The sequence below is a fragment of the Panthera pardus genome, unplaced genomic scaffold (genome assembly GCF_024362965.1).
Source record: "Panthera pardus isolate Hobbes unplaced genomic scaffold, ASM2436296v1 HiC_scaffold_27, whole genome shotgun sequence".
In the NCBI taxonomy this organism is placed as follows: Eukaryota; Metazoa; Chordata; class Mammalia; order Carnivora; family Felidae; genus Panthera; species Panthera pardus.
In genome coordinates, this window is record NW_026526843.1 from 17953773 (window position 1) to 17969572 (window position 15800).

General features: G+C 42.4%; 1 long non-coding RNA gene across 9 annotated transcripts in view; it reads left to right on the plus strand.

Annotated features, from left to right (window-relative positions):
• LOC109258711 (uncharacterized) overlaps nt 1–15800 on the plus strand; it is a 275809-nt gene that overhangs the window by 31459 nt on the left and 228550 nt on the right. The gene's annotated exons all lie outside the window — the stretch shown is intronic.

Genomic DNA, 15800 nt, shown 5'->3' on the forward strand with positions numbered 1-15800 from the left:
AATGATACTTGTATCTTTTTTCTTGTTAATTGTCTCCCCTGCTAGTCTATAAGCTATACAAGGACAGAGACCTTGTCTATTTATATTCATCCCTAGATCTCCTTGCCTAGCAAAGTAAGTAGGGGCTCTAAATATTTTAATGAATAAAGGAGGCAATGTAGCAGAAATACGGGGAGGCAGGAGCCCAATGTGCTGAGAACTTCCAGATTAATCTCATGACCGCATGTGGTCCTGCCTAGGCCTGTAGGACCTATCACAGTATGCCCACATATAGGCTGGACATTTCCACCTGATGGTCCACAGGCCCTTCCCGGTCAACATTCCAAGATTTAATTCATCAGCCTGCCTCCCAAATCTTTTCCCTTCTTAGTCATAGCTTGAATAATGGCACTGTCATGCCTGTCATCATCCAGGTAAGACACTTCGCCTTCATTTTGCCCTCTGTCCTCCTCAACTCCAGCACTCAGTCCTGTCAGTGTGTCTTCCTGAATACTGCTTGAATCTGTTCTCTCCATTGACATGACTCTGGTTCAGGTTCACATCTTCTCTTATTTACATTACTGCAAATACTTTCTGATGGTCTCTCTGTCTCCTCAGTTTTATACCCTAAAGACCACCTCCCTCTCCACCAAAAGTCAAACTCTATTTTCTCTCCTTCTGTCTAGAAGGCAGTAAGGACTGGCAATGCACAGAAGTAGCTGGAACGCTACTGAGTAAGAGATATTCAAAGATTGCAGACATATGATTTCTTCAAGATTAATTTCCTTTTTGTTTTTCTGCTACGGATCCAATGGAATAAGCTATTAAAATGCTTTGAGCTTCTGAACGAAAGCACAGAACTGTGCCAGCAGAACAACATAAAGGTTTCCTTTATTTATTTTCCTCTAGCATCTATCTGTGATGGATGATATGACCATGAATCTTCACTTAAATATGGAATCCTGAAAAATCATAAAATCCTCAGTGTCAGAGCTGGACAGAGGCCATCTGGATCTTTTGTCTGAGGCTCAGAGAAGGGAAGGACCTTATTTAAGGTCACAAACTGAGTTAGCTGTAGAATTAGGACTCAGACTCAGTTCTCTGTATTTCTCAAGTCATCACGAGGCTTCACTTGGATGTATTATTTAAACATTTGGCAGCTCTGTGGCCCACTCCCCAGACTACTGTGGCATGACTTCCTTCCTTCATCTGACTTCTCTTTCTTTTTTTGCTTCTCTTGTGCCTGAGTGCTAATCAGTGAGATTAGGAAGAAATTATGACCTTTATAAGTGACATGTGCTGCCTTGGTGATTTCCAAAAGGGGACTTTGGAGCACTAGAGGTTTCTTGGAGCTGCCCTTGGGCTTCTGTGTATACCACCAGTCAGTGGGGTCCCAGGAAAACAGGGCTCTGGGATGCCAACCCACACTTCATACTGTATGGGAAGTTTTGTTTTCATTTGTTTTATATGGGCTCACACTGCCACTGGATTTAAGTGATTTCATGTTGAAAAAGTTTTGAAAACTGCCTGAGGGAATGCACTTACTAGTTTACTCCCCCAGTTGAATATTCCAATTAAACAATATTTCTGTGATTTTGTGTTTATTTTTATTTTTACCCTTCTCTTTACAATGATAAAAGGAAGAAAAACTCCAGGCCTGCTCATGTGGGTGTGGTAACTTGAATGTCGATTGTCCCAAACTGGCTAGTGGAGCAGTGCCTGAAGCTGGGACTTTATGGCCTCTCAGCTATGTGTTAGTATGAACGGGTCAGTTCTACCTAGTGTCCTACTTTCCCTCTCAGGCCTGGGTGTACGTGAGATTACTAGGTAGAAGGTATGTTGTCATAAGAATCTAGTATGTCTTCTGTAGCTTACTTGAATTCCTGGTCTTTAGTCTTTGATACTGACCAGTGGTGAGGAAGGGGGAATGTATGATTTCTGAGAGCCCAGTGTTGTGGCACCATAGTAAAACACTGTATGAATATCCATGGAAAGGGGAAATTGATGTTGAAAACTGACATGTGTCATGGTGTAGGGTCCCCGGGGATGGTTTTCCAGTTTCTGGCTTGGGAGGTGATGATCGCAGGGATGTCGGGGCTTGGGAGGAGGGACAAATGGTATTTCTGACTTGACCATTTTCCTTTGGTGTGTCCAGAGATGGTTGACATACTCTTTATACTTCTTGACACGATGAAAAGCAAGGCTACTCCTAACTTTGGTGGGCCTGTGGCAAGGATGCAAACTGTAGGCTCACGTCCAGCTCCCCCTTCTCTCTAACCTCTTGGCTCCGTCCCTTACCCTGAGGGGCCTTCTGCACGTGCCGTAGATACAAGCCTTGCTCCACAGAGTATTGACCCCAGTCCAGAGCATTGGCAGTACTTGAGAGCTTATTAGAACTGCAGACTCTCAGGGCCTGCTGTAAGCCTACTTCACCAGGCTCTGGATTTTAATAGGATTCTAGGTGATTCACAGTCACATTCAGGTTTGGGAAGGATCATTATAGCCCACATGTTCAAGCTCCAGCATTACTGGGTTGAAGGGCAACAACTGCCCCATGGCCACCCCTCATAACACCTTAGTAGGCCTAGGGTTGTTCCCACCTATGGCTTGGTTCATCCTTAGGAAGACAGAGCTAGGGAAGAGGATGGCACAGGCCACAGACACAGGCTTGGGGCATATGGACAGGGAATTTTAAGGTCTTGGATATTCTGAGAGTAGCCTAGAAGAGGGAAGCATAGAGTTTGAGTAGACAAGTTCCTTGGCCCCATAGACTCCTTGCTGTATGAGGAGCGGTGTGTCTAGAGCAGGGCCAGAGCAAGGCTCTATAAAGTGTGACGCCTAGGGCAGGGACCTGGTTGCCCCAGTCTAAGAGTGATGCTGTTGACAGGTGTTCACAATGTCCATGTGGATGGGGGTTGGGTGGGGGTGATTCATGGCTCTTTGAGGTACTTGGTGGCTGTCAGTGTCTTGGTGACTCTTTGGGGTGTGGGGAAGTAGTAGTGATGGGGCCATTACTGCTTTAAGAGGGAATCAAAGTGAACTGTTTTAAGCAAACTTTTTAGTAGCTAGGGAGGCACATTCATGGGCTTATATATAGAAGGTACATAGTGAAGGTGGCTCCTTTAGTGCCTAATAACAATTCTACTAGACCAGCTGGCAGCCTGCACCAGGATGCAGTTGGATGTGGGTGTGGAGGGCTTTGAACAGCTTCCTCCAAACCTAAGATATAGTCAGTTTCCCTTAAAGAATTAAGAGCAGTGTCTGGTGTGGTTGAGGTGAGGTGGCTGGTAGATGGGGGGAAATGTGTGTCCACTGCCACCTGGATGATGCCGTGGTTGTGAGACAAGCAGGTCTGAAGTGAAGCCCATTAGATTGCTGTTCCAGCAATCACACCTCAGCTTCCTCATCTGTAAAATGGATCTAGTGCTCCTTGCCTTGCCTAATTTACAGAGATGTTGGGTAGCTCTGTAAGGGAATGGATAGAAAAGTCCTTTGTAATTGTCAGGTGGGGGCACACATGAAGAAATGAGAACCATGCTACCATTTGCTGTCTTTCCTTTGGGAGTATGCCTTCATCTGCACCTGAGTTTTAGATTTAGCTTATCCACCCTTTAGCAATGCACAAGGCTCCATGCAAAGCCATCTCTGCCCCTTTGCCCAGCAACTTCCAGCCCCTTCCAAGCAGATACACTGCTGTGATTCTCATTTTTTGAGTTCCACAGTGGGGGAGGGGGTTTTATATTGGCAAACATTTCTGAAGAGACAAGTAATTGCCTCTGGAAAGAGAATGCTCTTCTCTTCCAAAAATTCATATTTGCTGGTTAAATTGATGTGACTTTATTTTTTGGCTAGCACTCCGCAGTATTCCATGGAGCGGTAATTATTCCTTTGGTGTTGCAGGAGTTTGCTGAGAGAAGGGAACTAAATCTAAAAGAGTGAATCCATCTGGTACATATGTTGAAGCTCTTTCTGAGGCCACTGACACTGAAATGTTAATGCTAGATTTTTATCTGCTGGTATCATTTGGATATTGATATAATGTGAGCTAATGCCCTAGGTCATTGAATCAAAGGCTGATTTCCATTCCCTTACATGGCACTGGACGCCCCACGCAGTGGATTGATGACTTTCTTTGCAGAGCACAATGGTAATACCTTACCCTGATTCCAGTCCTGCCACCTGGTTGTCAGCCTGTGGTTGCCCCCGCCCCTATCGGGGTAGGTACTAAATGTCAGCAGCCAGAAGACTCAGTGACTCCCAGTACCTGAAGCATCCAGAGCTAAGGGTTGGCAGGATAGAAGCACCCCACCCCCCAAGTGGTAGATGATATCTGGGATTAATCTGATACCTCAAGTATTAAGTGCCCCTGGGAAGAGCCCCTGAATCCCATGGGGGCTTGCTAATCCTCAGCCTTCCTCTTGACATTATAGTGTGAGTGAAGCTGGGATGTGCTCCAGGAACCCACTGACGGCTATCCTGCTCTGCTGGGGCTCTGACATCCAGCCTAGGCTTTGCTAGGCCTTTCCCTGAGGTGCTGGGCTCTGGCTGGCTGGCTGCCAGCTAGGGTCCAATCCAAATAAAACCTTGTGGAAACATGGTGCTGCCACCTGCCTGATGATTAGTGTCACTGCCGCTGCAGGGTCTCTCCTAACCAGATTGTGTTCTGAAATAGCTAGCTTTTGTTTGCCTTTTTTTTTTTTTCTTAAATCTTTGTAAGTTGACCAGTAAGCCCTACTGGGGACAACTCTTTGGTCCTCGTAGTTCTGAGTCTGCTCGATCTGTGCTCATTCTCCTTTTCCTGCTCTCCTGGCATTGCAGCCTTTGGAGTCCTCACTATCACTATAAAATTTCGCTGCAAAATATGGGAAATAGTCTGCTTTATCCCATACTCCAGTTTCACATCCATGGAAAGCTGTGGACATCTTATACTTCACTAAGGTTTGGACCCACTCACAGTTCCAGCCTCCTCTCTCGAGGAAGCATTAACCAAAGAAGCCATGGGAAATTTGCCAGCCTCCTATGAAATAAAATGCTATGTAGTGACAAACAAACTGTCCAGATTTTTTTAGCAAAATATGGCTGCTGTAGCTTTTTGACAGTTTTCTCTTTCTTCTGCAGTCCAGTGTGAAGTAGACTCCACAGGGTGAATTGTCATTGGGAGAAATTCAGAGCTGCCTTGTGTCATTGGCACATGGCTGAGGAGAAGCCAATGAAAGGGTTACCACCATTTCCCCCAAAGCTGTTAGGGAAGGTTTTTGATTATTTTCTAAATACCTTCTACCTTCAGCACAGGATATTGTGATTATTAAAGAGGCACTGTCATGTATCTTTTTAGGATTATTGTCGTCTTTTTGTTTTCTCAATAGTCACTGTGCCCAGGTCCCTCTTTAGGACCCAAAGGTGTTTCTTTCTTTACCCACAGAATTTGTCCTTGCCCTTCTGGTAAATGGACTTGAATCGCTCCTGCTTCTGTCAGCTAGCAGCTGGGTTTACTTCAAGGTCCTTCAGAAGGCCAGACAAGTGCCATTACACAAATCACTGTTGACTGCCATCAGCCCACTGGCCCTCCCTCCCACACTTCTTTCTCTACCCCTGCCTCCCACTGCTTTCCATATAGGTTTGGAGGTGTCATTTTTCTTTCAGGACAACAGACTTTTGGGTAAAAATTATGTCTAAAGGTACATATCAACAGGCTTTTGCGACATCTAAAATAGGGTGGCATTTGATCTATGCAGTAACCGGCACTGTGCCACTTGTACATTAGCCACAACATATCTAATCTAAAGTTCTTTTTTTAAATGTCTTTAATGTTTATTTATTTTTGAGAGAGAGAGAGAGAGAGAGAAACAGAGCACAAGCAGGAGAGGGGCAGAGAGAGACAGACAGACAGAATCTGAAGCAGGCTCCAGGCTCCGAGCTATCAGCACAGGGCCCAACGTGGGGCTCGAACCCACAGACTGCAAGATCATAACCTGAGCTGAAGGCCGATGCTCAACTGACTGAGCTGCCCAGGTGGCCCTCAAAATAAATACTTTAATAATAATAATAAAAGAACTATGAGTATGTTCTCCTGCCACATTGATGATTTCCCAATGCCCAGTTGAGAAAGAGAGGCCAATCTAGAGTAGAGTCATTGGCTCCAGGCTCAGGGCACATGGAGGGCCCAGAAACTTACATTGTACCTTTGTTTTGGGGTCAGAAGGCTTCCGTGAGCTCCTCATACCTTCTGGCCACACTGAAGTAGTATTTTGAGAAGTAAGTTTTCCCCTTTTTTAAAAAAAGATCTGTGAGCATACCAATATGTTTGGTTGTTTAGGTTCTTTAGCTCATATATGGGCTATACAAGACTTGATTTTGACCATTTTGAAGCCTTTGTGGACTAGTATACTTCAGTTGGAATATTTGTTACTTCAAGAAATCAGCAAATGGTTTGTGGTACCTTCTAAGATTTATGTAGCACATATTTATTGAGTATGTTTTATGGGTGAGGAGCTGTGCTGAGTGCTGGGAATTCACAGATGAGAAAGGTACAGTCCCTGCTCTTGGGTTGTCTCACAGTCTAGTAAGAGAAAGACAGACACATCAACAAATAACTGTAACACCAACAGCTGGGTAGAAAATTCCAGGTCAGGGCACCGGCATGAGCAGAGGTTGAGGGCAGGAGGAATACACAATTTGCTTGGAGAATCACAAGCAATGTAGCATAGTGGAGTGTGGTGTGGATGTTGGCAGGAAGCTACTGGAGAAAAGACTGGGACATAGATGTGGGTCATATTTTCAAGAGTTCAGATTTTTAGCTTTCTGAAGATGATTTGGGTATCCCTTGAATTCAGGATATTGGATCCACAGTAACAATTCTGTCGACATTCCTAGAACCTTTGTTTAGTTTAGCAGGAGGTGAAAGAGAGAGCTATTAAAACTGAAACAGTGATCCTCAGCTCTAGGGACCTTGTGAGTCAGAAATTAGAGCATCTTATATGGCTTGGAGATAGAGCATGCTAGTCTGAGATGTGTGTGATATATCATTGGCTTAAGGAAGGGAGAGAAGATTTGCTTTGGAGGAAAGGTTGGGAAGGAAGGATAGCAAAGCTGGATAGTTTTGTACCTACTCCCCAGTCAGAAATTTATAGTTTGATTTCATTACTGTCTTGAAATATTGTCATATCCCAGAACATACAGAGATCCATATTTAACAGTAAGTGTGGGGGCATCTGGGTGGCTCAGTCTGTTGAGCATCCAACTCTTCATTCTGGATCAGGTCGTGATTCCAGGCTTGTAGGATCAAGCCCCGTGTCAGTCTCTGTGCTGAGCATGAAGACTGCTTGGATTCTGTCTCTCCCTCCCTCTGCCCCTCCCTTTCTCTCTCTCTCTCTCTCTCTCTCTCTCTCTCTCTCTCTCTCTTTCAAATAACCATATATGAAAAGCCCACAGCTTATTTCATCCTCAGTGGGGAAAAACTGAGAGCTTTCCCCCTGAGATCAGGAACACGACAGGTATGTGCACTCTCACCACTGTTTTTTTTTTTAATTTTTAAATGTTTATTGAGTTTTGAGAGAGAGAGAGAGAGAGACAGAGACAGAGAGAGAGAGACAGAGACAGAGAGAGAGAGACAGATCATGAGCAGGGGAGAGACAGAGAGAGAGGGAGGCACAGAATCCAGAGCAGGCTCCAGGCTCTGAGCTGTCAGCACAGAGCCCAATGTAGGGCTCGAACTCCCAAATCACAAGATCATGACCTGAGCCAATCAGGCGCTTTACTGACTGAGCTACCCAGGCGCCCCACCACTATTGTTTAACATAGTGCTGGAAATCCTAGCCTTAGCAATCAGACAAAATGATGTAAAAGGCATCCAGATTGGCAAAGAAGAAGTCAAACTTTCATTTTTCTCAAATGACATGATACTCTACATGGAAAACCCGAAAGACTCCACCAGAAAGCTGCTAGAACTGATACATGAATTCAGCAGAGTCGCAGGATATAAAATCAATGTACAGAAATCAGTTGCATTTCTATACCCCAATAATTAAGCAATAGAAAGAGAAATCAAGAAATTGATCCCATTTACAATTGCACCAAGAACCATAAAATACCTAGGAATAAACCTAACCAAAGATGTAAAAGATCTGTATGCTGAAAACTATAGAAAACTTATGAAAGAAATTGAAGAAGACACAAAGAAATAGAAAAACATTCCATGCTCTTGGATTGGGTAGAACAAATATTATTAAAATGTTAATACTACCCAAAGCAATCTACACATTTAATACAATCCCAGTCAAAATTGCACCAGCATTCTTCTCAGAGCTAGAAAAAAACAACCCCAAAATTTGTATGGAACCACAAAAGACCCTGAATAGCCAAAGTAATGTTGAAAAAGAAAACCAAAGTGAGAGGTATCACAATCCCAGACTTTAGCCTCTACTACAAAGCTGTAATCATCAAGACAGTATGGTATTGGCACAAAAGCAGACACACAGACTAACGGAATAGAATAGAGAACCCAGAATATGACCCACAAATGTATGGCCAACTAATCTTTGCCAAAGCAGGAAAGAGTAGCCAATGGAAAAAGACAGTCTCTTTAGCAAATGGTGTTGGGAGAACTGGACAGCAATATGCACAAGAATGAAACTGGACCACTTTCTTACACCATATATGAAAAATCAACTCAAATGGATGAGAGACCTAAATGTGAGACAGGAAACCATCAAAACCCTAAAGGAGAAAACAGTAACAACCTCTTTGGCCTTAACTGCAGCAACTTCTTACTCGACACATCTCCAAAGGCAAGGGAAATAAAAACAAAAGTGAACTATTGGGACCTCATCAGATAAAAAGCTTCTACACGGTGAAGGAGGCAATCAACAAAACTAAAAGGCAACTGACAGAATGGGAGAAGATATTTGCAAATGACATATCAGATAAAGGGTTCATTTCCAAAATCTACAAAGAACTTACCAAACTCAACACCTGATAAACAAATAATCCAGTGAATAAATGGACAGAAGACATGAATAGACATTTTTCCAAAGAAGACATCCAGATGGCCAACAGACACATGAAAAGATGCTCAACATCGCTCATCATCAGGGAAATACAAATCAAAACCACATTGAGATACCGTATCACACTGTTCAGAGTGCCTAAAATTAACACCTCAGGAAACAACAGATGTTGGCAAGGATGTGGAGAAAGGGGAACCCTCTTGCACTGCTGGTGGGAATGCAAGGTGGGACAGCCACTATGGAAAACAGTGTGGAGGTTCCTCAAAAAATTAAAAAGAATTACTCTATGACCCAGCAATAGCACTACTATGGATTTATCCAAAGGATACAGTAGTGCTGATTCATAGGGACATGTATACTGCAATGTTTATAGCAGCACTATCAACAATAGCCAAATTATGGAAATACCCCTAAATGTCCATCAACTGATGGAATGGATGGAGACTGATGAAGGGATAAAGAAGATGTGGCTTACTTTCTTACACCATTTACAAAAATAAACTCAAAATGGATGAAGGACCTGAATGTGAGACAGGAAACTATCAAAACTCTAGAGGAGAAAGCAGGAAAAAACCTCTCTGACCTCAGCCGCAGCAATTTCTTACTTGACACATCTCCAAAGGCAAGAGAATTAAAAGCAAAAATGAACTATTAGGACCTCATAAAGATAAAAATCTTCTGCACTGCAAAGGAAACAATCAACAAAACTAAAAGGCGACCAACAGAATGGGAAAAGATATTTGCAAATGACATATCGGACAAAGGGCTAGTATCCAAAATCTATAAAGAGCTCACCAAACTCCACACCCGAAAAACAAATAATCCAGTGAAGAAATGGGCAGAAGACATGAATAGACATTTCTCTAAAGAAGACATCCAGATGGTCAACAGGCACATGAAAAGATGCTCAACGTCGCTCCTCATCAGGGAAATACAAATCAAAACCACACTCAGATACCACCTCACACCAGTCAGAGTGGCTAAAGTGAACAAATCAGGAGACTATAGATGCTGGTGAGGATGTGGAGAAATGGGAACCCTCTTGCACTGTTGGTGGGAATGCAAACTGGTGCAACCGCTCTGGAAAACAGTGTGGAGGTTCCTCAAAAAATTAAAAATAGATCTATCCTATGACCCAGCAATAGCACTGCTAGGAATGTACCCAAGGGATACAGGAGTGCTGATGCATAGGGGCACTTGAACCCCAATGGTTATAGCAGCACTTTCAACAATAGCCAAGTTATGGAAAGAGCCTAAATGTCCATCAACTGATGAATGGATAAAGAAATTGTGGTTTATATACACAATGGAATACTACATGGCAATGAGAAAGAATGAAATATGGCCCTTTGTAGCAATGTGGATGGAACTGGAGAGTGTTATGCTAAGTGAGATAAGTCATAGAGAGAAAGACAGATACCATATGGTTTCACTCTTATCTGAGAAACTTAACAGAAGACCATGGGGGAGGGGAAGGAAGAAAAAAAGTTAGAGAGGGAGAGAGCCAAACCATAAGAGACTCTTAAAAACTGAGAATAAATTGAGGGTTGATGGGGAGTGGGAGGGAGGGGAGGGTGGGTGATGGGCATGGAGGAGGGCACCTGTTGGGATGAGCACTGGGTGTTGTGTGGAAACCAATTTGACAATACATTTCATATTAAAATAAAATAAAATAAAATTACAGTTTCAAAAAAAAGGTGTAGTTTATATATACAATGGAATACTACTTGGCAATGAGAAAGAATGAAATCCTGCCATTTGCAACAATGTGGATGAGAGTGGAGGGTATTATGCTAAGTGAGATAAATCAGAGAAAGGCAGATATCATCTGTTTTCACTCATAGGTGGAATTTGAGAAACTTAACAGAAGATCATTGAGGATGGGAAGGGGAAAAAATAGTTTCAAACAGAGAGGGAGGGAGGCAAACCATAAGAGACTTAAATACAGAGAACAAACTGAGGGTTGATGGAGGGGGCGAGGGAGAGGGGAAAATGGGTGATGGACATTGAGGAGGGCACTTATTGGGATGAGCACTGGGTGTTGTATGTAAGCGAATAATCGTGGGAATTTACTCCCGAAGCCAAGAGCACACTGTATACACTGTATGCCAGCTAACTTGACAATAAATTATATTTAAAGAAAAAGACCCAACTGAATAAAAACCACTCAATCCTGTGCATTGTTGGTTATGTTACATAAAAGTATATAAAGAAAAAATAAATGAAAATAAAAAAAATTAAAGTTTCTTTTTTTAAAGTACGTGTGAACAACTCACATCCAATTCAGATATAAAGGACCAGTTTGGCTCATTCATCTGGTTCTACTTCATAAGCAGCCAGGATCAAATGAGTAGGCTTGCAAGAGCAGCCAAAGATCAGGCCACTTAAGAATGCATGGGGCATGATAGCCTGGAGCTGTTGTTCACAGTACACCCTGCTCCAGGTATATGTAGCACTACCCTCTGGTCCAAAGCCACAAGCACTGGTCTTATTCCTAGCACACCATCTTTCAGATGGGTTCCATGCTGTTACAGGGAGCGTGGTTGGATGGATGCTGTGGTACACATGGAACCACAGCTCTCACTAAGATTCTCTCTCCCAGTGTTTTTTTTTTTTTTTTTAAGAAAAATTTTTTTTTAATTTTCTTTTTTTATTTTTTAAAATTTACATCCAAATTAGTGAGCATCTAGTGCAACAATGATTTCAGGAGTAGATTCCTTAGTGCCCCTTACCCATTTAGCTCATCCCCCCTCCCACAACCCCTCCAGTAACCCTCAGTTTGTTCTCCATATTTATTAGTCTCTTCTGTTTTGTTCTCCTCCCTGTTTTTATATTATTTTTGTTTCCCTTCCCTGCTGTTCATCTGTTTTCTCTTAACGTCCTCATATGAGTGAAGTCATATGCTTTTTTGTCCTTCTCTGACTAATTTCACTTAGCATAATACCCTCTAGTTCCATCCACATAGTTGCAAATGGCAAGATTTCCTTCTTTTTGATTGCCGAGTAATACTCCATTGTACATATATACCAAATCTTTTTTATCCATTCATCCATCGATGGACATTTGGGCTTTTTCCATAGTTTGGCTATTGTTAATGGTGCTGCTATAAACATGGGGGTGCGTGTGCCCCTTCGAAACAGCACACCTGTATCCCTTGGATAAATACCTAGTAGTGCAATTGCTGGGTCATAGCATAGTTCTATTTTTAGCTTTTTGAGGAACCTCCATACTGTTTTCCAGAGTGGCTGCACCAGAGTGGCTTCATCTCTATATTACTTTGCTGTGAGATGGACAGGCCCTTCCTGGGCTGCTCTCTCTCACTAATTATTGGGGCAGAAAGGGTATTAGTGCTCTTTTTAAAAAGCCCAGCACACATTCCTCCAGACATGAGCAGAGAAACTGTCTAGGAAGAAAAATCTCTGGAAGGCAGCATCAAGGTCTACTTGGGCAGGTGTCCTGTTGTCACAGAGCTGTCCCTGATGAGCCCCTTTCTACTCAGCCCTTGGAGAAATGAACACTTTCTGGAATTTAGCATGATGGTTTTATAAGACAATTTCCAAGTCTTTCTGACAGACTAAGTATCCCTGGTCCCTCAGTATAAAAAGTCTTAAAAAGAAAACCCTCTTCATTCATCAATTTCTATTGTTTTAATCACTGCTGCTTTTGGAATTATGATCCTGGAGGTGAAAGTCCTACAAAATATTTAGAGTTAGTGTTTAATCTGGAACAACCTGTCTGAAGGGTCAGGTGATAATTTTCTCTATTAAAAATAATGTTTTCTCCACCAGGAGTCCTGAGCACTGGGGAGAAAATTCCTATTACAGCCTTGCTGCTGCCTGTATATGGTTCCTTATACTGGATCCCCACTAGAATATATATATATATATATATATATATATATATATATATATATATATAGACACTATATATATATAGTGTCTTAAAATTATTTTTATCAATGTAATAGTACAAAAATTTTTTAAACTCAGGCTTATAACAACAGCAACAACAAAAACAATCAGGCCAGCACTGCTCCTTCTCAAGGCTGTTCCTTTAGAGCAACCGCTTGTTAACTGTTCTAGCTATTGCTTTTGTATTTACCTGTATATTTTATATAATATGTTCATACTGCTATTACTTGACTCATTATTTTAGGTATTATTTGTTAACTTCCTGTGATGGCGGATGAGAGTCTGGCTATTATTAGTCAGGCTTGGCTAGTTTATGCTGCAAAGAAACCACTCCTGATCGCCAGTGGCTTCACAGAACAAAAGTTTATTTCTTTTTTCAATTAAAAAAAAATGTTTATTTATCTTTGAGAGAAAGAGACAGAGTGTGAGCAGGCAGGGGAGGGACAGAGAGAGAGAGGGAGACACAGAATCTGAAGCAGGCTTCAGGCTCTGAGCTGTCAGCACAGACCCCGATGTAGAGCTTGAGCTCATGAACTGGGAGATCATGACCTGAGCCAAAGTCGGATGCTTAACCAACTGAGCCACCCAGGCACCCAACAAAAGTTTATTTCTTGCTCTTGCTACATGTTCAGCCTAAGTAGGTAGGGAGCCTCTGGCTCATGTTGGTCCTCTAGACTGGTGGAGGCTCCATCGCAACACCTGATTCCGTGATCTCTGCAGAATGGGCAGATGATAGGGGGATTGCATACCGGCTCTCAGAGCTTCTGCCCAGTTATGATACAAGTCAGTTTCACTCCTGTTTTACTGATCAAAGCAAATCACATGGCCACACTTAATCTGAAAGGAGGCCAGAAAGTGCGTCCTGCTTTGGATGTGGTAGGAGATGCCCTGGATAATTTTTGACCAGCCCTAATGACTGCCACATAGCTTGCTCCATGTTCCCATGTTCCCTATTGCCCTAATATAAGTAAATCATATTTTTTTTCAAAATCAATGTTCAATGTTTATATTATTATAGCTTTGTAAATATCATGCACTGTCAAGCCAATGCATTATGCTTACATGCCATTTTTTTTAAAAAAATATTTTATTTCACCAGAGCTAATAATTGCCTAATTTTTTGTCTACTGTTATTTGTATTTATTCCTTATTTTTTCCATAACATTCATCATATATGTCAAATAGTCCCCCACGTTATTTTTTAAATGCTAAAAACTGTGAGATAACCTATGAATTTTGTTTTTTCCTGCAGTCTTCTAACCTCCTACTTCAGTCTGGGATAGTTGCTCTCTAGGCTTGCTGAGCAAGTCTCATTCTGGGACTTCTGTTGCCAGTTTCCTGTGTTAGAGTCTTAGGTTTCTGGGGCCCATATTTCCCTCTTTTTTGGTTTACTCACTTGTTTTGTTGGAGCACAAGCTCTAATAGATTTGTAAGGAAAGGTGTATGGGAAGTGTACTAGTCAGCTTTTTTAGTAGGTTATGCTGTGGTTGTAAAAGATTCTAAAATCTCACTGGCTTATACAACAAGGTTTTTTTCTTACTCGTGTCCTGTGTCCTTCATGGATCAGCTACAGCTCTACCTAGGTCTTTTTCAATCTGGGACCCTATCTGAGTAAGAAGCCCCTTTTTGGGAAAAGCATTTCTTTTTTATTTAAAAAAATTTTTTTTTCAACATTTTTTATTTATTTTTGGGACAGAGAGAGACAGAGCATGAACGGGGGAGGGGCAGAGAGAGAGGGAGACACAGAATCGGAAACAGGCTCCAGGCTCCGAGCCATCAGCCCAGAGCCTGACGCGGGGCTCGAACTCACGGACCGCGAGATCGTGACCTGGCTGAAGTCGGACGCTTAACCGACTGCGCCACCCAGGCGCCCCGGGAAAAGCATTTCTCATGGCAGAGGAAAACGAGCACCTACAGAACCAGGGATGACTCTCAAAGCTTCTGCTTAGAAGGGGCACACCTCACTTTTGTTCATCTTTCTTTGGCCAGAGCAAATCTTATGGCCAGGTCTGATGTTCATAAGTATGAAGTGTAATGACAAATTATGGGGTGCCTGGGTAGTTCAGTCGGTTAAGCATCTGACCCTTGACTTCAGCTTGGGTCGTTCATCTCACGGGTCACGGGATCAGGCCTTGAGTCGGGCTCTGCACTGATAGCCCAGAACCTACTTGGGATTCTCTCTCTCCCTCTCTCTTTGCCCCTCCCCAGCTCTCTCCCCAAAATAAATAAACTTAAAAAAATGCAAAATTATACGATTCACTATAGGAAATAGTTTGGCTGCATATACAATTATAGGTTGATTCTCCCCCACCTGGAATTTTGAAGACACTGCTCCATCATTTCCTAGTTTTCAATGTAATTTAACAGCCTGATGCCCATCTGATTTCTATTATTCTGTAGAAGACTTTTCTTCCTTTACTCTGAAAGCTTTTAGGAGTTTTTTTTTAAGGATATTCTTTTAACTCCTACTGTTCAGAATTTTAATGATGATGTGAGTTTGTGGAGATCTTTTTGCATTTATTTTGATGATCCTTCCTTGGGTCCTATCAACGTGGAAATTTATATCCTTAGTTTCTGAGAAATTTTCTTATTACTTTAATAATTTTCCTCTGTTTTTTTTCTTTCTGCAGTTTCAGTTATTTGTTTAAACATTTTTTAACGTTTATTTATTTTTGAAAGAGAGAGACAGAGCATGAGTGGGGGAGGGCAGAGAGAGAGGGAGACGGAATCCATAGCAGGCTGCAGGCTCTGAACTGTCAGCACCAAGCCGGACATGGGCTCAGACCCACGAACCGCGAGATCATGACCTGAGCTGAAGTCGGATACTTACCGACTGAGCCACCCAGGTGCCCCTGACGTTTCAGTTATTTGGATGTTAGACCTCCTTGATTGCTACTCTACGTTC